At 45.3% G+C, this 24,065-nt stretch overlaps 1 long non-coding RNA gene across 1 annotated transcript; it reads left to right on the top strand.

Annotated features, from left to right (window-relative positions):
• The first annotated feature begins 10,269 nt into the window (after positions 1-10,269).
• On the top strand, positions 10,270-19,949 carry LOC120994721. The gene is made up of 3 exons (XR_005777459.1): positions 10,270-10,281; positions 16,662-16,668; positions 19,775-19,949. It is a non-coding gene; the product is annotated as an uncharacterized LOC120994721 (long non-coding RNA).
• Positions 19,950-24,065: the final 4,116 nt, after the last annotated feature.

Below are 24,065 nucleotides of genomic sequence, written 5' to 3'. Positions count from 1 at the left end.
CGCGTTTCAGCACACAAGTGCTTTCATTAGACTATTAGTCTGATGAAATCACTTGTGTGCTGAAACGCATCACTATGCTATAATATGTGACAGAATAAATTTGCATGATACTTCAACAGTGCGAGTGCCGGTCTTTTCTCTGCTGAAGCCTGTTGTCCTCAATAAGTTCTTCAAAAAACATGCCTCTACTCCTACTCCGGTCAGTGAGGGGAATGTCTACGAGGTCAAAAGTATTCTGGGCATGAAGAAGAGTAGAGGTAGGACCTTGTTTCTAGTGGACTGGAAAGGATTTGGTCCTGAGGAAAGATCTTAGGAACCAAAAGAGAACATCAATGCCCCCCTTCTTCAGAATTTTTTTTTTGTCTAGGGTCAGGCCTGAGAAGAGGGGGCATTAGAGGTGGGGTGTACTGTTAGCCCAGCTCCCCATACCTGCGATTCTGTCCCCACATGCAGGTATGGGCGCCAGGCTTCTTCACTCCTTCCCGCTGCTGCACGCCGTGCTGACAGGTGTGGGCAGTGGGGTACTTTGCTGTGTTTTGCATTCCTGCCATGAGCATTTCCCTCCTGGCTCTGAGCAGAGGTTGCACTCTGGCTCAGAGTTCCTTGTGTGTATTTAGGGTCTGTGCGGGCGTGTCTCTTCTCCCTTTGTGAGGCAGCCTGCGCAAGCCCTCTGTCTACCCCTCGTGTTCCAATTCCCTTCTGAGGTAGCACATGGTACACCCCTCTGGAAAGTCTCCCCTCACCATCAGATGTATTGTGTGAAGAACAAGGGGTGTGCTTAGACATCCCTTTTGATAAAATGTGGCACTCGTGTCCTGTTAATCGGGTGCTCTAGTTGTGGGGTCCCAACCCCGTAGAAGACAGGGAATAACATAAACTTAGGCACTCCTTGAGATTTGTTTGAAGTATGGTGTTGCTTTTTTTATTTGGTTTTCATATGCAAGGCAACTTTATCATGTACATGTGACATTTTGTTCCTAATTGGACCTTTTTCAAACACTCCTGACCACATGGTGAGAATTCACCTTCTTCAAATCACTATTCTCTTTTTCTTCCCATGGCAACTAGTGTTTAAAAAAGGTCCAAGTAGGACTGAAACATCACATGTACACGATACAGTTGCCTTGTATATGAAAACCAAATAAAAAATAAATCAACACAATACTTCAAACAAATCTCAAGGAGTGCCTAAGTTTATTTTATTCCCTGTCTTAGACATCTCCCTCAGAGGGAGTTGGTCACGTGGGGCAGCGGCTTCTCACCCACTGGTCATAAAGTAATGACGAAACCAGATACCATATAGAGCAACTGGAACTTTCGTTTCTAAGTGGATCTGTAACACCCCAGAGTGGTGTTACCACTCCTTCACCTTGCTACTGTCTTTATTGGTCTAATCTCATGTCATCTTGTGCATTTTATTCCAGATCCTCCACAATGTGCATTTATAATCTTGTTATTTAAGGCCTCTTTCACATGAACGATACGGATTAGGTCCGGATGCGTTCAGGGTGCGTTCAGTGAAACTCGCACCATTTCCAAGCAAGTTCAGTCAGTTTTGTCTTCGATTACGTTCAGTTGTTCAGTTTTTTCCGTGCGGGTGCAATGGGTTTTGATGCATTTTTCACACGCGTGATAAAAAACGGAAGGTTTACAAACAACATCTCTTAGCAACCATCAGTGAAAAACGCATTGCATCCACACTCATGTACACAGACCCATTGAAATTAATGGGTCAGGATTCAGTGCTGGTGCTATGTGTTCACGTCACACATTGCACCCGCGCGGAAAACTCGCTCGTGTGAAAGGGACCTGTTTATTACATGTAATGTGCCTGGTTCACCAGCAGGTGGCAGCAAATATGGCAGAGCTATCTTAGATAGAATGGAATCTTCCATTCCATTCTAAACCCCCTCTCGAGAGAAGTGGGTGAGTCCTACTTCCTGCAGGAAGGGTGGAGCAGAAGTTCAAGTTAGTCTAGCTTATCCCCTGCTAAGGGACAGGTGTGTAGGGGCATGTCTCTGCGGGACATGCCCAAGCCAGCCATAGCACCCTCAGCTCTGCTGGCCATGGAGGCCAAAGCTTAGAGCCTCATGAGCCAGGAGGAAAGTTCCCTGGACTAATCTAGAGACAGACCATACAAAGAGAAGTGCAGCATACAAGAAGAAGCAAAGTTATAAAGCCAGCCTGTCAGGACAGCAGAGCCAGAGAGAAACAGATGTTTTAGAGTCGAGTTTGCCTGCCAGTTTAATGCTAAAGCCTGCTGGGACCAAGACAAAGTCTGTAAACCATTTTGGAGAACGTTTATGCAAAGTAAAGCTGCTGTTCAACTACATACAAGGTCTGGACTCTTTCTTTCAAATCCCTTAATTATTCCCCCTATTTATTGCTTCGGATCCAAAGCCTGGGGTCCAGCCGTATCCAGGTAGGAGCACCGTGACACACATAAAGATACACTTTAGTCCTCACTATACCACTCTGCATTCCTACACCTGGGTCGCGTTATATAGAGGGCCCTAGGGGGAGGCGCCCATTGCAGATCTTTGTCAACAATGTATCTGTAGATGACGCAGGAGAATGTGGCACCTCTCTGGTTTGCTCTATATGGTATCGGTTTCGATGTTACATAAGTCTCATTATCTGGATCATATTTGGAAATGTATTACTTGTCAATAAAAGATAAAATATGTGTGAAAGGCATATGAGTTGAGTGCCATTGATTTTTTTTTTCCTCCTCTCACATAATGGGCACCATGACACCAAATTTCCTAATTGCCCGAAAATGGTCCGGCAGAGACAGGGGTGTGTAATGAAGGTGCCACCTGTGTCTAGATGTTGAACAACAAAACTGGGAGCTGCTCATGTTTGTCTCCAGGTCAAACAATCCTCTCTAATGGAGGTCCGTCTGAGACGCTGGAAGCCTGTTCGCCATGTGTGTCCTCACGTAACCACAGGTATGTGTAGCAGTCAATGATCTCTCATCAAGAATTACACTACCCAAAAGCTTTTTTATAGGACAGCAGGGAAAGCACTTTCATGTTTTGTTGTGGTAATACCCAGTGTGTAATCAGACCACACCTGCAGTCATTTACATATCTGCCTGAGACATAACTGCATGCTAAGTTTTGCAGCCATCCCATATGAATGAGTATACTTTATAGTTGTGGGTCCCCTTGTTTATGAGAAGCAGTTATAGTTCTCTCCATTCCTATATACAGTTGCAAGAAAAAGTATGTGAACCCTTTGGAATGATATAGATTTCTGAACAAATTGGTCATAAAATGTGATCTAATCTTCATCTAAGTCACAACAATAGACAATCGCAGTCTGCTTAAACTAATAACACACAAAGAATTAAATGTTACTATGTTTTTATTGAACACACCATGTAAACATTCACAGTGCAGGTGGAAAAAGTATGTGAACCCTTGGATTTAATAACTGGTTGAACCTCCTTTGGCAGCAATAACTTCAACCAAACGTTTCCTGTAGTTGCAGATCAGACATGCACAACGGTCAGGAGTAATTCTTGACCATTCCTCTTTACAGAACTGTTTCAGTTCAGCAATATTCTTGGGATGTCTGGTGTGAATCGCTTTCTTGAGGTCATGCCACAGCATCTCAATCGGGTTGAGGTCAGGACTTTGACTGGGCCACTACAGAAGGCGTATTTTCTTCTGTTTATGCCATTCTGTTGTTGATTTACTTTATGCTTTGGGTCATTGTCCTGTTGCAACACCTATCGTCTGTTGAGTTTCAGCTGGTGGACAGATGGCCTTAAAGGAATTCTGTCACCTCCTTTTAGCTTATATAGATGCGGACATGCACGGCTAGATCGCCGCTAGCATGTCCGCAATATACCTGTCCTATAGGGCTGTGTGCTTTTATTGTGTTTAAAAAATTATTTTATAGATATGTAAATGACCCTGGTAAGGATCCCAAGGGGCTGTACTAACCTTCTTGGAGCCCAGCCACGCACCCCTGTGAAGGAGCCCAGCACCGCCTGCGTCTTCCGAATCTCCTCCTAGCTCACAGTTAGATCGCCGTAATCTCGGACAGGTATATTGCGGACATGCTAGCGGCGATCTAGCCGTGCATGTCCGCATCTCTATAAGCTAAAACGAGGTGACAGAATCCCTTTAAGTTCTCCTGCAAAATGTCTTGATTAACTTGGGAATTCATTTTTCCTTCGATGATAGCAATCCGTCCATGCCCTGACGCAGCAAAGCAGCCCCAAACCATGATGCCCCCACCACCATACTTCACAGTTGGGATGAGGTTTTGATGTTGGTGTGCTGTGCCTCTTTTTCTCCACACATAGTGTTGTGTGTTTCTTCCAAACAACTCAACTTTGCTTTCATCTGTCCACAGAATATTTTGCCAGTACTGCTGTGGAACATCCAGGTGCTCTTGTGCAAACTGTAAACGTGCAGCAATGTTCTTTTGGGACAGCAGTGGCTTCCTCTGTGGTATCCCCCATTGAAATCCATTCTTGTTTAGTGTTTTATGTATCGTAGAATCGCTTACAGGGATGTTAGCATATGCCAGAGACTTTTGTAAGTTTTTAGCTGACACTCTAGGATTCTTCTTCACCTCAATGAGCAGTCTGCGCTGTGCTCTTGCAGTCATCTTTACAGGACGGCCACTCCTAGGGAGAGTAGCAGCAGTGCTGAACTTTCTCCATTTATAGATAATTTGTCTTACCATGGACTGATGAACAGCAAGGCTTTTGGAGATACTTGTATAACCCTTTCCAGCTTTATGCAAGTCAACAATTCTTAATCATAGGTCTTCTGAGAGCTCTTTTGTGCGAGGCATCATTCACATCAGGCAATGCTTCTTGTGAAAAGCAAACCCAGAACTGGTGTGTGTTTTTGATAGGGCAGAGTAGCAGTAACCAACACCTCCAATCTCATCTCATTAATTGGACTCCAGTTGGCTGACACCTCACTCCAAATAGCTCTTGGAGATATCATTAGTCTAGGGGTTCACATACTTTTTCCACCTGCACTGTAAATGTTTACATGGTGTTTTCAATAAAAACATGGTAACATTTAATTCTTTGTGTGTTATTAGTTTAAGCAGACAGTGATTGTCTATTGTTGTGACTTAGATGAAGATCAGATCACATTTTATGACCAATTTGTGCAGAAATCCATATCATTCCAAAGGGTTCACATACTTTTACTTGCAACTGTATCCATGCAAGTAATATCACTATTATTGTAGCAGCAGATACAAAGGAAACATGCAGCTGATGTAAAATCAGCTGTTTCTTTGGGTCTCAAGTGCTAGGCCTGTGGTTCTCATATTCTGTTATGGGGGTGTAAAGAGTGGAAGGTGCACTCTACAGATTCTTTGCATGGTGAAGAAATAAGGCAGGCGGAGGCACATACGCTACATTTTTGCAGCAATCAAAACTTTACTGTTATTTACACTTCACTCTACAGGAGTGCACATACTTGAGACATTGCATAATACATATTCATAAGGTTGTGGTTGCAGTCTCTTAAACGCACATCACTCTTTACGGTTACTAATTTCAAGGCACAGTCCTGGCAACTATGTACAGTCCGTATTAACAGTACATAACACTAATCCCAAGAGGGACCTCCCTGATCCAGAGGTGATGTTTGACCTGTAATCCTCAAGTGCCCTAGCTCGGGATGTCTGTCCCCTTTGTGTTCCCATGAACGGAGGCATTGACCAGGGAGTAGGGCTCCTCTTTGGCCTGTCTGCACTAACCCTTCTGTCTCTTAATGCACCTAGCTTTCTCACTTGGCACTTTGACAGGGAGAGATGCTCCCTCTCCTCCCACACTTGGTGCTACATTCGCATCTGAGGCCATCTCATGCAGCTATCACCTCTGCAGGACCATCTCATCTTTAGTGGCTAACCTTATGGACTCATGAACTCTGTTGGTCACCTTTGGCATCTGTGTCATTCTTTGGGTCACCACAGCTGCGGTGACTGTTCCTCTACTTCCTAGTTAAAGACTAATGCTTGGCCTGGTCTCTGACCCTCCTTGTGCAACCCTGGGGGGATGTCATTATATTCATGATTTCTGACTCTAGTGTGCCATTTTCCTAAATGCACATGTGGAATGGACTCTCCCATAATGAGTGCAAATTAGTGAAATTTGTGGTGGAAATGCACATTGCAAGTCAGTTTACAGAGTGGTGTTTTTCAATTCTGAGACAAGATCTTCAGTACATCCATCACTGATTTTTTCCAAAAATATCTCCAGCTGTTGTTGTCCTATTCACATTCTTCAACCCCCTTCACATGTATAGCATGAAGAAATATCTGCCATGTGTTAACGTATCTGTTATGCTGGATATCTCATAGGCAAGTGGGTTGTGTCATGACGAGGTGTGGGAGGGAACACCACACCAAACACAAGAGGGGTGTGGTATCTGGCCTAGAAGCTAGGGAGGGGAAAAGGTCACCACCTAATAGGGTTGGGCGATATACCAGTGTTCACGATATACCGCGATATTAAAAAAACGGCGATATGGCGATATCGGTGTTTCCTAATTACCACAGTATTTTGTGACATCATCGAATCGGTCAAGTGCGCTGACCGCTTCTAAATCTGCGTCTGCCCGCCCCTGCATCTTGCATAGCGCTGAGTACAAACACATTACTTCCACTCGCTCCTGGCTCCTTCTTGCTCCGCCTCCCTTATTCAAATCTCCAGACTCCACCCACCATCTGACATCACTGTCCGTCACACACCCGTGCCGGTTCTATTGTATGTGGCGAACTCTGTGTGAGTAGGGTGTCTCTGGAGAGACTTTTCCTGCGGCTGCCTCGCTTGTGTGCTCTGATGACGAAATTACAAACGTATTACTTCCCGCAGCGGGCCGCTTCCGGCTCTCCCTCCTCCTTGCTCCCATATTCAAATCTCCGCCCACCGACATCTCATGTCAGAATCAGAGCACACAAGCGAGGCAGCAGCGGGAAAAGTATATCGTAAAGTATTATTGTATGTATGGTGGCCTGTGGCCACAAGACTTTATTATAACATCTCCTTGTGGCCCCTGCCCCCTACAGTATAACATCTCCTTGTGGCCTCCATACAGTGTAACGTCTCCTTGTGGCCCCCCATACAGTATAACGTCTCCTTGTGGCCCCCCATACGGTATAATATCTCCTTGTGGCCCCCATACAATATAACGTCTCCTTGTGGCCCCCATACAGTATAACGTCTCCTTGTGGCTGCCCCCATACAGTTGTCACGGATGTAGTAGGGGAGAACACCAAAAGACAACAAGAAGGAAGGGAAAAGACACTAGGCCTCACCGCTAGGGAAGGAAAAGGGTCACACCTATAAAACCCTGTTCCTGGCCCTAATTCCTGTCCGTATGGGTAACTCTCGATGGTAGAGATGCCCATACACAGGAACCTAGAAAACCCTGGTGGCCCTCGGATGCCCTAATGGTAATGACAGGGCAGAGACTATCCGCTCCTCCCCTGGTGAAGGAACCAGCGTCTCGCTGAGGCCTAGTAAACAAGAAAGGTGGGGGGGAATACAAAATACAACAAACGGAACACTTAACTTCTGAGGCTGATGGATGAACAGGACTTCAACTAGAACCACACTCCAGCTCTTCCAAAAACCAAATGAAGCTATCCAGAGCAAGGAGTGATGGGTAAAGTCAGACTAAATAGGGGGAGGTAAAGGTCACATGATCCAGACCTGAACAGGAGGTGTGGACATACAAGCAACACACAGACAAAGTGAAACCAAAACCAAAAGAGGCTGTCAGATCACTAATGTGCAGATAATCTTTCAGACCTTCTAAAACCTGTCACCGGTGTGACAACAGTATAGTGTCTCTTTGTGGCTGCCCCCATACAGTATAACGTCTCCTTGTGGCTGCCCCCATACAGTATAACGTCTCCTTGTGGCTGCCCCCATACAGTATATCGTCTCCTTGTGGCTGCCCCCATACAGTATATCGTCTCCTTGTGGCTGACCCCATACAGTATAACGTCTCCTTGTGGCCCCCTACAGTATAACGTATCCTTGTGGCTGCCCCCATACAGTATAGTGTCTCCTTGTGGCTGCCCCCATACAGTATAACGTCTCCTTGTGGCCCCTTACAGTATAACGTCTCCTTGTGGCCCCCATACAGTGTAATGACTCCTTGTGGCCCCCATACAGTATAATATCTACTTGTGGCCCCCATACAGTATAATGTCTCCTTGAGGCCCCCCCTACAGTATAACATCTCCTTGAGGCCCCCCTACAGTATAACATCCCCTTGTGGCCCCCATACAGTGTAACATCTCCTTGTGGCCCCCCATACAGTATAACGTCTCCTTGTGGCCCCCCCATACAGTATAATATCTCCTTGTGGCCCCCATACAGTATAACGTCTCCTTGTAGCCCCCATACAGTGTAACATCTCCTTGTGGCCCCCCATACAGTATAACGTCTCCTTGTGGCCCCCCATACAGTATAATATCTCCTTGTGGCCCCCATACAGTATAACGTCTCCTTGTGGCCCCCATACAGTATAACGTCTCCTTGTGGCTGCCCCCATACAGTATAGTGTCTCTTTATGGCTGCCCCCATACAGTATAATATCTCCTTGTGGCTGCCCCCATACAGTATAGTGTCTCTTTGTGGCTGCCCCCATACAGTATATCGTCTCCTTGTGGCTGACCCCATACAGTATAACGTCTCCTTGTGGCTGCCCCCATACAGTATAGTGTCTCCTTGTGGCTGCCCGCATACAGTATAACGTCTCCTTGTGGCTGCCCGCATACAGTATAACGTCTCCTTGTGGCTGACCCCATACAGTATAACGTCTCCTTGTGGCCCCCATACAGTATAATATCTCCTTGTGGCCCCAATACAGTATAATGTCTCCTTGAGGCCCCCCTATAGTATAACGTCTCCTTGAGGCCCTCCTACAGTATAACGTCTCCTTGTGGCCCCCATACAGTATAACGTCTCCTTGTGGCTGCCCCGATACAGTATAGCGTCTCCTTGTGGCTGCCCCCATACAGTATAACGTCTCCTTGTGGCTGCCCCCATACAGTATAATGTCTCCTTGTGGCTGCCCCCATACAGTATAATGTCTCCTTGTGTTTTTTTCTTTTAAACGGGTATTTATCGTGATATATATCGTTATCGCGATAAATTTTTTAATATCGTTATCGTCTGAATATTTTTTATATCGCCCAACCGTACCACCTAATGAATCCTAACATTAGCCCTGGCGGCTGACTGAATGAACAGACCTCAGTGGTAGGACCGGTCATTCACTGGAACCTAAAGCCTGACTTACCCTGTAAAGCCCTGAGGTAGTGATAGGGCCCAAAGACGACCTGTTCCTTAAGCAGAAGGAACAGGGGTCTTGACTCAGACCAGATACCAAAAGGCAGGGGAAACAACACAAAACAAATACAAAGGAATGAGACACTTAACTCCTGAAGTAGAAGAAAGAGAAGGAACACCAGAGGAGACAACACACACCAGCTCTTCCACTTGCAAATGAATACACCACAAGGAGTGAAAGGAGTAGCCAGACTTAAATAGCAATGACCACTATGCTGCACCTGACTAGTGAAATTAAAAGAGGCTGTCAGATGACATCACGTGCAGACAGCCTGTCTGACCTTCTAACACCTAGCCTGGGAGTGACCGTGACAGGGTGAGTATCACATGATTTTTTTATTTTAGAAAATTGGGGGGTTGGCTGAGATTTTTAATTATCTCGGACAATTCCTATAAGTTAGCATTTTTAAAGAGTAAGACACGACAAAAATAAATAAAAAATGTTCAGGGAACCTGTGTAAAATTTTGGTGTCATTTTTGTTATTTTCTTGAGCTGAATTGTTACTGTAACAAGCAGAACACGTGTTTTTTTCTCTCTAAATATTATGACTTAATATAACCGAGACAATAATGGTGGGCGAGGCTGATTGAAGCCAGAAAGGAAAGAACAACGTCAGCTCTCAGTCAAGTCCCGTTCTAGTACAATGTCTGGCATAGTCTACCACATGTTCCCATATTTCACCACACAGCATGAGCTCATTTATAAAGTAAAGTATGCGGTGCCAGCGGTTTTTAAACTTCTTCACTGGGCCCTGGAGACAGGAAGCTTTCCTATGTTTGCACATCCCATCCATGGTCAGCAGAAGACCTTACACCGAAGAACTAGGGTAAGGATTTAGAATGTTATGTGACACAATACTACATTTTATTGCATTTTAGAAACTTAACTGTTATAGTTTTGGTTTTCTGGTTCAGGAAACATAAATACCTTAGTAAACAGAGGTAGTCCTCCTTTCAGGACCTTCATCTATAAGCCAGGGTAGAGAACATTTACAAAGAGCATCACTCCTGAGGACCAAGTGGGTCCATTTATTACACAAACAGGCAATTTATTTTTGAAACTGTGTGATGCTTCTAGCTCATGCTGATGGTGGGGCCATCCCTTTAATGAATGTATTTTGGTTTGTTTCAAAAATCCTGCATCTGGACCTCACAGGCTTCATGCTGGGCTCTACAGAAAATGTAGCCTTTCTGTACTGCTCCTTTTAGGTTCAACATAAGTGGTGCTGCAAGACTATTGTACTAAATGTTCAAATTAATGGGGACATAGAAAAAAATAGAATGTGTCGGCAGATAAGATCCATTTGGCCCATCTAGTCTGCCCAATATACTGAATACTATGGATAGCCCCTGGCCCTATCTTATATGAAGGATGGCCTTATGCCTATCCCATGCATGCTTAAACTCCTCCACTGTATTTGCAGCTACCACTTCTGCAGGAAGGCTATTCCATGCATCCACTACTCTCTCAGTAAAGTAATACTTCCTGATATTACTTTTAAACTTTTGCCCCTCTAATTTAAAACGATGTTCTCTTGTAGCACTTTTTCTTCTTTTAAATATTCTCTTCTCCTCTTTTACCTTGTTGATTCCCTTTATGTATTTAAAAGTTTCTATCATATCCCCTCTGTCTCGTCTTTCTTCCAAGCTATACATGTTAAGGTCCTTTAATCTTTCCTGGTAAGTTTTATCCTGCAATCCATGTACCAGTTTAGTAGCTCTTCTCTGAACTCTCTCCAAAGTATCAATATCCTTCTGGAGATATGGTCTCCAGTACTGAGCACAATACTCCAAATGAGGTCTCACTAGTGCTCTGTAGAGCGGCATGAGCACCTCCCTCTTTCTACTGGTAATGCCTCTCCCTATACACCCAAGCATTCTGCTAGCATCTGGTGATACTTGATAATTGAAGATTTTCTTGACAGTTAAACATGGCGGCTAAGACAGGTGCTTATTCAGTCACATGAGCATTAATGAGATCAGCTACTGATATCAATCCATAAGTCTTCACTTGCCAATTAAGCCCAAACCTATTCAGGGAGGTTGAGGTCAAAGCTTTGTTCATGGGGAAAACCAAAAAATGATCTAGAATGGGATTGTATAATGTAAAATTAATGGTATGGCCACGCGTGGATTTTCCCAAATCTCATCCACACATTTCAGAAAATGTTCACCCTGGAATCCACACATAACTTGCAGTGCATATTTTTAATTTGCAGCATATCAGTTTATGTTGCATGTATATGCTACAGATGTCACCTTTTTTCCAGTGCAGAGGGTGAAATCTGTAACAAACTGCAGCGTTACGCACCGAAATCTGCACAATTTGGTCAAGATTTTGATGCTGTTGGACTTGCTACTTGTAGCCATACCCTTAGCCTTAGTAACAAGTAAGTTTAGTAATGAGAAGGTGTGGCCCAAATTTGTTAAATTAGTTTGTGTGTAATATAAACATTATAAACTATTACAAATTCATTTCTGATTCTCTTATAGTAAAAAAAATGTAACAAAATCTATGACGTGTAAGTTTGGGCATCCTATCAGTCACAACTTGGAACCCCACAATGTGCCTTGTATCTGGTTAAGAGTCTTTAAGGGAAATTTATCACACCCTAAATTCTAGAATCCTCCTATATATTAGGCTTCCTGACAGATAACAGAATTTCTAGTCTTGGCCTGGCCTTCTCTTTAGTATTCACTACTTTCACAGCTGCGGCATGAAGATCTGGCCACCTGATCCGGCAAAAGTGTCGAGAATCATCCAGACACAAACCACAGCATGCAGTGGTTTGTGTCCGGCCTATTCTCAGCACGTTTGCTAGAATGCAGCCAGATCTCTGTCTGGACCCCATTATACTAAATGGGGCCGGGTGCATTCCATTTTGCATCTGGCAGTGCCGGATCCGGAGAATTTCGACAGGCCGTTCTCTGCCAGTGTGAAATTAGCCTTATTAAACCAATAACAGCTCCGGGTAGAGGATTTAAACCCATGTGCCAACATATCTTTGTGGCTGTAGATAAGACTTATCGTTTATGAGAAAACTAACTGTGATCCATTAGAGGGCTGACCTCTAGCCAGAGGTTTTTCTGAAAAACCTGTCCGATGCCAACCCCTTTGTCTACATGAATGCCTCCACCATTCAGCGACATCACTGTCCTTGTCATTGAAATCTGACTGCAGAGCATGCACAGTGATGACATCTGGCTGTGGCACGTGTACAGTATGTTTATAAGGCCACTGGCCCCACAGCAGGGACAGTGCCGCGCATGTGCACAGTTCATGCCTACAGCCAGATTTCATTACTGCTCACGCACTGCAGCCCAATTTCCATGGCGAGGATAGTGACACCACCAGACCCCCCAACCCCCATCGGTGTCAGATCAGACCCCCCCAACCTCTATTGGTCTAAGATCAGCCCCCACCAGATCCCCCAACCTCCATCAGTCTCAGATCAGACCCCCCAGGCTCAGAGCAGCCCCATTTTCAGATTGGACCCCCAATCATACCTCAGATCAGACATTTAAAAAAAAATATATTAAATAAACTTACCTCTCCAGCAAAGGACGGCACTGCCACTTGGCAGATTCACTCACCCTCTCTGGTCTTCTTCCCACCGCACTGTACTGTGACCTGACGGCACACAGCATAAGATCATAATGCATGCCGGATGCTGTACGTATCAGGACACAGAGAGGAGCCTGGAAGAAGAACAGGGAAGGTGAGTACAGCCAGCGCAGCGCTGTTCTCACCTTCCTGTACCTCTCTCATGCTAATGACTGCTTCCATAATGGAAGCGGTCATTAGCATTCTTACTATATGCTCTGGCAGGAAGTCGGGAGCCACATAAAATGATACGGCCTGCGGGCCGGAGGTTCCCCACCCCTACTCTAGACAGTGTTGAAGAAAATTGTGGGGGCATGGAATACCACAGTGCATGGCCTGTGTGCACCATAATTTGTGTCTTTTCAAGCTTCTCAACACTTTTTTTAAAGTGGCAAGAAAAGGGGGCAGGGCTTAGTGGGAGGGCGTGGCTTATCACTGCCCACCAGATTTACTATAGCTTACTCCAGTTATAGCTGAAGTGTACGTCCGCCCCTGGTGGGCGTAGACTTTAGTTTCTGGCGCACAGACTGCCAGAGATACGCCTAATTTATAAAGAGGCATCAGCCTTTTAATAAATTAGGTGCATCTCACTCAGGCTCAGATGGATCAAGACTGGCGTATGGGAACGCCAGTCTTGATAAATGTCCCTCATAGTGTTATTTATTAGTAGAATTACTGGGGCTTTGTGTGAGGGACTATTTGCTATGCACGGGAGGAAGAGCGTAGAAAGAGCTGCTTGTAATGCACTCCTGGGAGATGCAGCTGCTTGATGGTCAGATGTAATGAGCTGCTGCCCACCCATAGAAATGGAGAGACAAGAGCTAGAGAGGGTGGAAAAGGGTTAGTAAGGGTGAAAATTACACTGAAAAGCAGCATTTTAGGCATTGATATAGTTAAAATAATGGCATGCATTAATCCAGATATTTTTCTGTAATGTGGGTATTTTATTGTCTGTTACTGTCAGAATTCCCAGTCAGAGAGCAAATTTAATGAACTGATATTACAGCATTATATATGCTGTGACACAGTGAAAGGTCTGTTGGTTGATGGGAGGTATTTTCCTCCCAGCATATGCTACAAAGACTGAGGTCAAGCACCAGGACGGATTTCACTTGCCGATCCGGGCTTTGCAGACGCCCAACTCTCATTAAAGGCAGCTAGAGTGTGGGATATGTCTCTCTGTGTAAGAAACAGTCATGTAATGTCTCTAAGTTTCATTATCCTGGTAAACTGTGTTAAGATTTAATGTAAAATGCCTGCAGTATTTGTTTGGTCAGTAGATGGCAGCATAGGACCAATTTACATTGGAGTTTACCATAGAGAAAGTGTATTAGTGACGCTGGTTCTTTAAGGCAGCAGCTAATTGTTGAAGTGACACGCCCCTTATGATGTCAGCCTGCCTCAGTGTGAGCAGGAAGAAGGAGGAAGAGACTTGAACTGCAGCTGCCATATTGGCAAGATAGAAAACAAGTTCTGCGCTGTGTAAGACGTGTGTGGAGATACTAAAGGACTTCCCTGTACAGCCAAGCTGTGTGAACTTCGGTCTAGAGACGGATGGAGTACAAAGAAACCGTGCATTTAGTGAAGCCAAGTTAAAAGGACTGTGTGCAGCAACTAACCTGTGGAGCCGACATTGGGCTGTGTGGATTGCCCCAAACAGTAAAGAAACTCACAGTGCTGTCGAGGTACCGGACAGTAACTGTAATAATCCTGGATTATATTCAACTGGTTTTCCGGCCTGCTGAGGAGGACTTCTTTGTTGCGGATCCTGCGCTGATTAAAGAAAAGGACGACATCGGGCCCCACCATGCACTTCCACAAACTGTAAGCAGTCCACTTGGACCACTGGGATAAGGGGGGTGCGCACCCGCTTGAAAGTTAGGGTCAGTTAGGGATAGTTTCTCAGACTATTATTTCTTTGTGTCCGCACTGCAAATACGGACACAGCAAAGGCGAAAATTGTTGTAGTGTTTAACTTGTATTGTTTATACTGTTTTGAATATTTTGCTTGTCTTTACCTTTGTAACTGCATTGTTAACCTGCTTTTATTAATTTATAGTAAATGGAATTTTATTGATCTTGACTTCTGCGTACGCACTCTTTTTTGGTTGCGGAGTCAAACCACCTGCCTTGCTCTCGGTTCACAAATTGGCGTAGTCGGCAGGATCCGCCTACCAGAATGGACGGCGACGCACCCGTTAGGAGGGATGGAGCTGGAGGAAGAATGCCAGGAGGGGCTGTAATGAGTCAGTTAGCAAAGTTTGATGCCAATAATATGTCTGTGAGTGTTTGGGCAGAGCAGATACGAATGGTACAGCGCATGTACCAGACCGCACCAGAAGTACTAGTAGAGGTAGCCATATTGACGTTACAAGGAGATGCTAAGACTACAGTGATATTGCGGCCATTTGAACAAAGACAGACATTTGAGCAAGTTGTCCAGATTCTAGAAATTATCTATGGAGAAACCGCATTGCTGGGGTCCCTGCAGGCACGGTTCTTCCAGAGGGTACAAAAGGAGAATGAAAGTCTCCCTCAGTATGCAAATGCCCTACAAGAACTGCTCCGAGATATTAAAGGGAAGGAAAGAGGGGGCTCACCAGCCTTCTGTAACCCTGATCGGACACTCCCTGACCAGTTTATTCTGGGGATTCGTGATGGCAGTTTGACTGTTGCTATGCAGGACTTTATACGACGGGAAACTGATGCTAAATTTCATGACATACAGGTAGAGGCCATCTCACGTGCCAATAGTATGATTCAGAAGCCTCAGACCGCAGTTGGAGTTACATTGTCACAGGGGGCTAGCTCTGGCCCAGAAACAGTGGAAAAAGGGACAGTTAAAGAGATACTTACAGTAATGCAGAAATTGCAAGAGCAAATGGAACACCTACAAACCAGTTGTAATGAGAATTCTATGAGAATTGCAGGCCTCCAGACAACTAGAGACGAAGGGGTGGACCGTTCACACCAAGAAGGTCAGAATCACCCACAACCCCGTAGGATAGGACCTACCGAAGGGGTGCCAATAATGTAGTACAACTCTCAGGAGAGACCGATGGGGCTTACCGAAGGGGCCCAAACCGATGGCCAGAGCGACGGGAAATACGCTGCTAGGAGTGTGGACGCGTGGGCCACATTGCTGCTAGATGTCCAGAGCAGCGACAAGCTTATCAGAGACCGCCGTTAAACTGAAATCCCCTGCTGCAGTAGGGCGGGCAGTAGGGGAAACTGAGAAGGAGACTATGAGGGGAGAATGCCCTGAAGAGGACCTAATCGCTGCAAGTCCCATCATACAGATGGAATTGGAAGGTATTCCGGTTACCGGGATGATTGACACGGGTTCCCAAGTAACGACCCTGAGTAGAGACCGTTACGAAAGGTACTTTCAGCAACATGTGAAATATGATCCCCATACATTCATACGAGTGGTTGCAGCTAATCAGTTACCAGTACCGGTGGTGGGAGTGGCCTGGATGAATGTCAGATTATGTGGCCAAGATCTAGGCCAGAAAGGCATTGTGGTGGTACAGGAGTCACATGAAGTAAAGGTCCCTGTCATCTTGGGGATGAATGTGTTAAAAGAATTGGATCAGATTCTCTATGAAAAGAAAGGTCACGGTTATTGGAGAGAAACCACTAGCCATCGGCCTACTCAAACGGCCTTCCAGCGGCTGTACCGAACATGTGGCTTACAGAAAAGTTCAGATGCACAGTGTCCTCTTGCTCGAGTTTCAGTCCCTCTGCACACAAAAGTTACGTTGCCAACCAGACGGGAGATGATAGTGTCCATGCCTGTAGGCACCTGTTGGAAACTAGAGGGCATAGCTGAGTTGATAGAACCACTGCCGACAGCCGGAAGAAGTGTTGATCCACTAGTAGCCCATTCCTTGGCAGTAGTCCGCAATGGGAGAGTACCCCTCCGATGTGTGAACACCCAGGATCAGAGTGTAGACCTAGCCCCAGGAAGGCTGCTGGCTAACCTCTATGTGACTCCGGAGGAAGTGAGGAAAGCGACCCCGATGCAGTTGAGGCCGGCTGAACGAGGTGAATGGACCGTAACCATGTCTTTGGGGGAAGGCGAGAACCCCACCCCTAAATGGAATGGCGGTGCAATTCGAGAACAGATGAAGATAGAGACTTCTTCGTGTTCTCTGGAACAGATCCGGAAGGTAGATGAACTGTTATGGGAAAACCGCACAACCTTTGCATGTCATGCTGAAGATTTTGGATGTACAACAGGGATCTACCATGAGATTCCCACAGGAGACACCCCTCCAATCAGAGAGCGCTACCGACAAATTCCTCCACAGATGTATCAGGAGGTGAAAGAACTGTTGACCCAGATGCTGCAGAGTGGGATCATTCAAGAAAGCCAAAGTCCCTGGGCAGCTCCAGTGGTACTAGTAAGGAAGAAAGATGGGTCCATTCGGTTTTACGTAGACTATCGAAAGTTGAACACCTGCACCGTACGAGATTCCTTCCCCTTACCTCGGATTGAGGAGTCTCTTTCGGCACTAGGAAGAGCCCGGTACTTCTCCTCGCTAGATCTGGCTAGTGGGTATTGGCAGGTGCCAATGGCCGAGAAAGATAAGGAAAAGACAGCCTTTATCTTGCCCATGGGACTATACGAATTTAACCGGATGCCCTTTGGGTTGACAAATGCACCTGGAACGTTTCAACGATTGATGGAGAAATGTCTTGGTGACTTCAACTTTGAGTTCACTCTCATCTACTTGGATGACATTATAGTGTACTCTGCAACCTTTGAGGACCATCTCCACCAGTTGGGACAAGTGTTTCAATGATTGCAGGAACATGGGCTCAAACTGAAACCCAGTAAATGTCGGTTGTTCCAATCTGAAATTGATTACTTGGGTCATCGTGTATCAGGAGAAGGGGTAAGGCCGTCGAGGGACAAGATAGCGGCTGTTCAAGATTGGCTGACACCGACTACCCTGTGAGAGGTGAGAGCGTTCCTGGGAGTAGCCGGCTACTATCGACGGTTTATTAAGGACTTTGCTAGGGTAGCAGCACCACTTAATGCTCTCCTACGAGGCACCTCCGGGGGTCCGAAGAACCGGTCTGTGAAATAGGGCCCTGAACAGGAACACGCCTTCCAGGCATTGAAGGATGCTCTTACAACGGCCCCAATCCTGGCGTATGCTGATTACCACTTGCCCTTCCAGCTATATACGGATGCAAGCCTGTATGGTCTCGGAGCAGTGCTCTCTCAGTTCCAGGATGGCCAAGAGTGTGTCATAGCGTATGCCAGCCGATCTTTGCGAGATTCTGAAAGAAACCCTGACAATTATAGTTCATTTAAGTTAGAACTGTTGGCACTGGTATGGGCCATAACTGAGAAATTCTCTGAGTATTTGACCGGAGCTGAAGTCTTAGTACTGACTGACAACAACCCATTAGCCCACCTGGAAAATGCCAAGCTCGGGGCTTTGGAGCAGAGGTGGATAGCCCGAATGTCTAAATTCAATTACCGAATTAAGTATCGGTCCAAGACAGAGAACCAAAATGCCGATGGACTCTCTAGGGTAACTACCCAGGCCCCCAGCGGAGACGTGGATCATGAGTTAGAGCATGTGGAGGTGCCTGACTTCAGCAGATTTTCACAAGTCTTGGTCATTGCTATGCAGTGTGCAGTGGAAGGGACCGAAACAGCTCCTTTCTTTGGCCCTTCACGACAGGAATGGGTGCAAATACAGCAGGCCCATGAGGGGCTGGCGAAAATGATCTAGTGTGTTGAGAAAGGCAAGAAGCCCTGTAAAGAGGAAAGAGAACAACTGACACGTGAAATGCTATCAGTCCTGAGTCAGTGGGAAAAGTTAGAGATGAAAAATGGAGTGCTATGCCGAAAGGTATATCTACCTTCTGAAATCGACATTCGTTACCAAATCGTAGTGCCTAGTGAACTGGCTCAATCATTGGCTCTTGAGGCTCATAATAAGAATGGACATTTTGGTCATGAGAAGACCTTTCGTTGGCTACAGCAACTGATTTACTGCCCAGGCCTCCGTCAAATGGTCGAAGAAGTATGTCATAGATGTCGAACTTGTGAGATCCATAAGGCGATAGAACAAAGAGCTCGCCTGCAGACCATAGTGACCCAGGAACCTTTGGAGATCATCATGATAGACTACCTAATGGTGGGCCCATCCAACAGTGGGCACCAGTACTGACTCGTAATGATGGACCACTTTACCAAATTTGTGGTGGTGACCGCCACCAAGGACCAGACCGCTGAGTCGGCAGCTCGAGCCCTATGCCAAGATTTCATCCGAGTGTACGGGTGTCCACAACGCATCCACTCTGACCAAGGGGCTTGCTTTGAGGGACATGTAATGAAAGAAGTTCAACGTATCTACGGGATACGTTCACAGGCTCCGTTTCCATCCCCAAGGAAATGGAGCCTGTGAACGATTCAATAGAACTCTGCTACAGATGGTGCGGACTTTGGAGGAGAACAAAAAGTTACAGTGGCCTCAGTTCTTGTCTGAGATGGTGTGGGCCTATAACAATCAGGTCCATTCTACAACAGGGTATTCTCCTTATACTCTCCTCTTTGGACGGTCTGGGCGAAGTGTCGGAGAGTTATAGTTAAATGATGTGGATGGGTTCCCTCCAAGAGATCCAGCCTCCTGGGTGCGGGCACACCGGCAGAGACTTGAGACAGTTCATCGATTGATGCAGCAGCGTCTGCAAGAAAATTCTCATCCTGATAAGACCCCGGTGCAAAGGGAACCATTGCAGCCAGGTGACCTGGTGCTGGGGCGTGTCAAGAAGCCTCAAGGAAAATTGGAAAGCAGGTGGGAGGCTGTGCCATATCGTCTAGTTGCCCGCAAGTATGCAAATGGGCCAGTGTACGAAGTCCAGAAGGAAGGAACTGATTGTGTCCGAGTACTTCACAGAAATATGTTGCGCCTGTGTCAATCTGAAGAAGCAAATTGTGATGGAACTGATAATGTCAACAAGCTCCCACAGTCAGAGGAATGGGCTTACGATGATGAGGATGATTGTTGGCCAATCCCTACTCCTGAGGATGTTCCACCTGTGACTACTGAGCCCCCAGCCTGTGCCCCCTCGGGTGCGGAGTCTGCTGGTCCTTCTCAGCCTATGGATACAGCACCCCAGAGTATACCAGTGGTTCTCAGACGCACCACTAGACAAAATGCTGGCAATCCCCCTGTTCGGTATGCGCAAGATGAGTTTATTTGGCCTGCCATACAACGGTACATTACCACTCTATGTATAAGAGTACAGCCCTCTGGATATTCAGTCATTGGCAGGGACTGCCAATCTTAAAGTGGGGGGGAATATGTAAGAAACAGTCATGTAATGTCTCTAAGTTTCATTATTTTGGTAAACTGTGTTAAGATTTAATGTAAAATGCCTGCAGTATTTGTTTGGTCAGTAGATGGCAGCATAGGACCAATTTACATTGGAGTTTACCATAGAGAAAGTGTATTACTGTGATACTAGTTCTTTAAGGCAGCAGCTAAGTGTTGAAGTGACACGCCCCTTATGATGTCACCCTGCCTCAGTGTGAGCAGAAAGAAGGAGGAAGAGAGGACTTGAACTGCAGCTGCCATATTGGCAAGATAGAAAACAAGTTCTGTGTTGTGTAAGACGTGTGTGGAGATACTAAAGGACTTCGGTGTACAGCCAAGCTGTGTGAACTTCGGTCTAGAGACGGATGGAGTACAAAGAAACCGTGCATTTAGTGAAGCCAAGTTAAAAGGACTGTGTGCAGCAACTAACCTGTGGAGCCGACATTGGGCTGTGTGGATTGCCCCAAACAGTAAAGAGACTCACAGTGCTGTCGAGATATCGGACAGTAACTGTAATAATCCTGGATTATATTCAACTGGTTTTCCGGCCTGCTGAGGAGGACTTCTTTGTTGCGGATCCTGCGCTGATTAAAGAAAAGGACGACATCGGGCCCCACCGTGCACTTCCACAAACTGTAAGCGGTCCACTTGGACCACTGGGATAAGGGGGGTGCGCACCCGCTTGAAAGTTAGGGTCAGTTAGGGATAGTTTCTCGGACTATTATTTCTTAGTGTCCGCACTGCAAATACGGACACAGCAAAGGCGAAAATTGTTGCAGTGTTTAACTTGTATTGTTTATACTGTTTTGAATATTTTGCTTGTCTTTACCTTTGTAACTGCATTGTTAACCTGCTTTTATTAATTTATAGTAAATGCAATTTTATTGATCTTGACTTCTGCGTACGCACTCTTTTCTGGTTGCGGAGTCAAACCACCTGCCTTGCTCTCGGTTCACATCTGTGTTAAGGTATGAGGTCTGTGCCTGGATGAATGCTTGCGACCTGTTTGGGGAAGACAGGTCGACTAAATCCTGGACTTAAACTTTGGTGTGGACCTGTCTACAAAGTGTGAACACACGCCTCGACTGGGACTCTTTATGCAGGACCTGCAGCATGGCGTGAATGAACACCAGGACTTTCAACTAAGACGAAGTTGTTTGCTGAGATGTTAGACCAGCTTGTGTGAATAAAACACTGCGGTTTGAGCAAGATCTGTTTTTGATGCCTCTGTTCTGTGTCCGCTCACCCTGCCTACCAGAGCGAATCCCCACAATGCATATGGTCATGGTACTAACATTTGGGCAGGAATCGTGTCTGTAATACGGCTTCTGAAATGCCGCCACATTACGGCCATCTAAATAAGCCCTTATCTCGAGAGTGCTGTGGTGAGGTACAGGGGTGTAGTTATAAGGGGTGCAGGGAGGCATCTGCATCCTAAGGATGCAAATACAGTTGTAGAAACAAGACAGGGAACAGTCACCATAGCAATTCGCTATTCCCGGTGGCAGTCCCTTTAGTATCCCCAGGGCACACTTAGTAAGTCTATAATACAAAGAGAGGTCTTACATAATATACAGTTTTGGCTATATATACCGTCTCCTGGAGAGCATGAGACATTATATATACCATTATTTTAGTAAGGGTCTAGTACAGTGGCGGCGAACCTATGGCACGGGTGCCAGAGGCGGCACTCAGAGCCCTCTCTGTGGGCACCCGCACCCTAGAAAAAAGTCTAAATGTAACAATCTGCCTTAGACTTTTTCTGCCATTCATCAGCGCAGGGCGCACTATGAATGGCACAGGCAGCGCATTGAATGTGAGCAGACTCTTATAGCTACATGATAAAGTACATGGAACATATACTATGCACTTTGCGATAAATAAGGGTTTTGGGTTGCATTTTGGCCACTCGGTCTGCAAAAGGTTCGCTATCACTGGTCTAGTATATATTTACAACACAGAGGCCTGGGATTGGTTGCTATATGTTAATGTCACCCCAGCCTAAACCCACCCTCATACATGACAATACTGGTACTAATACTTTTGGGCATATAGAGTAGCCATGCTCCTGACACCAAGTAGGTGTGAACGTGGAAATGGCTTGCAACATATCAGAAATTATTCTAGCATTGGCTAACAGGAAAAGATGACAGATGAGGCTAATGTTACAGATGTACAGATTTAGGGATGGTGTCGGAGATACGATAGAAGCTTGGTGACTCACACCTCACTAAAATCAACATGGAGAAGACAAAAGTAGGTCACAGCAGCGAGAGCGAGCACAGCAACAGAGCCAATACTCCTTTTACTAAGTGACTCAGAAATCAGCAGGCCATTTGGATAAATATATACATTGCTAGTTCTTAGGCTGTGCGTATATGTGTCACGAGGAGGTATGTGTGCGAACCGAGCTTCGGATCAGAGGTCCAAAGTAGATTTGTTCAAACACTGTCTGTACAGCATTAAACTTCAAGAAACTTCTGTGAATTAATTCTGTATTCATTTCTGCATCTTTAAAAACATTTAAAATTAGAAAACCAAAGTCAGGTTTAAAGCATTAAAATCAAAGTGTTTGACCAAATCGATGATTCTCTCAACACTAGTCATGAGGATGAGATGCTAAGTTCATATCATACAGTATATATATATATATATTTTTTTTTTTAATGAAACATTTAAATAAAGAAAATTATATTATGTGAATGCATAAAAGTGGGTGCACATGAATTTAATACAGAGGTACATCATATGAAAATGTTGCCAGTGAGAGCAGCTGCAGAGGAGTAGGTATGAGGAGGAGGTGACAGGCATACGTTAGTGGCTGTAAAGACACTCGCTAAGGCCCTGTTCTCGTTATTTGAGAATGCTTGGCATATGTGCCAGGCAACATCTTGACGCACATGCTTAAAGTATCCATCGGGCCCCATTTATCCGACACATATGAAAAGAGTGTCCTTTTGACATACAATGGGCCTTTACTGGTATAACCTTTTTTTACTGTATACATAGTAACATATTTTGTAATTCCCAAAAAAGACATACATCCACCCAGTTCAGCCTGTTATCCTGCAAAGTTGGTGAAGTAGAAACCAATTTTCCTAATTTATCAAAAGAAAAAAAACTTTACTGACTCCCGATTTGGCAATCAGAATAACTCCCTGGATCAACGACCGATCTCAAGAAATCTATTAACTGATTTGTAATATTTCAACACTCCAGAAATACATCCATAACCTCTTTGAACTCATTTAGTGAGTGACCACCTCCTCAGGCAGAGAGTTCCATAGTCTCACTGCTCTTACAGTAAAGAATCTCCTGAAACCGTCTTTCCTCTAGACGCAGAAGATGTCCCCTTTTCACAGTCCTGGTTATAGATTGTTAATGTAAGTGATCCCTGTACTGCCCCCTGACAATATGGAACAGAAGACCGGCACTTCACAGGTGGAATCTTCAAACTTTTATTTCAGCATAGGAGGAAATAGCACAGATGCGACACGTGTTTCGGCTCAGGTGTGAGCCTTTGTCAAGCATAATGAACTATTGCATGAAACACATTTAAATAGGCCGCCTACATGGGCGTCGAACGTGATGAAGTCACATCACCATGGGAACGGAGATACAAATCATAAGGTGCAACAATTCTCTACATTGTTGCAACAAGGTACTATGCTGTATGTGATACAATTACATCTTTAAGAGTATTACAGAAAAGAGAAATCAATAGTAGACATGGGATACAATAAATCTAGAAATTACAATAAACATATTC

Source organism: Bufo bufo, chromosome 3 (assembly GCF_905171765.1).
Source record: "Bufo bufo chromosome 3, aBufBuf1.1, whole genome shotgun sequence".
Taxonomy (NCBI): domain Eukaryota; kingdom Metazoa; phylum Chordata; class Amphibia; order Anura; family Bufonidae; genus Bufo; species Bufo bufo.
Note: the sequence above shows the minus strand (reverse complement) of the source record. Positions and strands in the feature narration are given on the sequence as shown.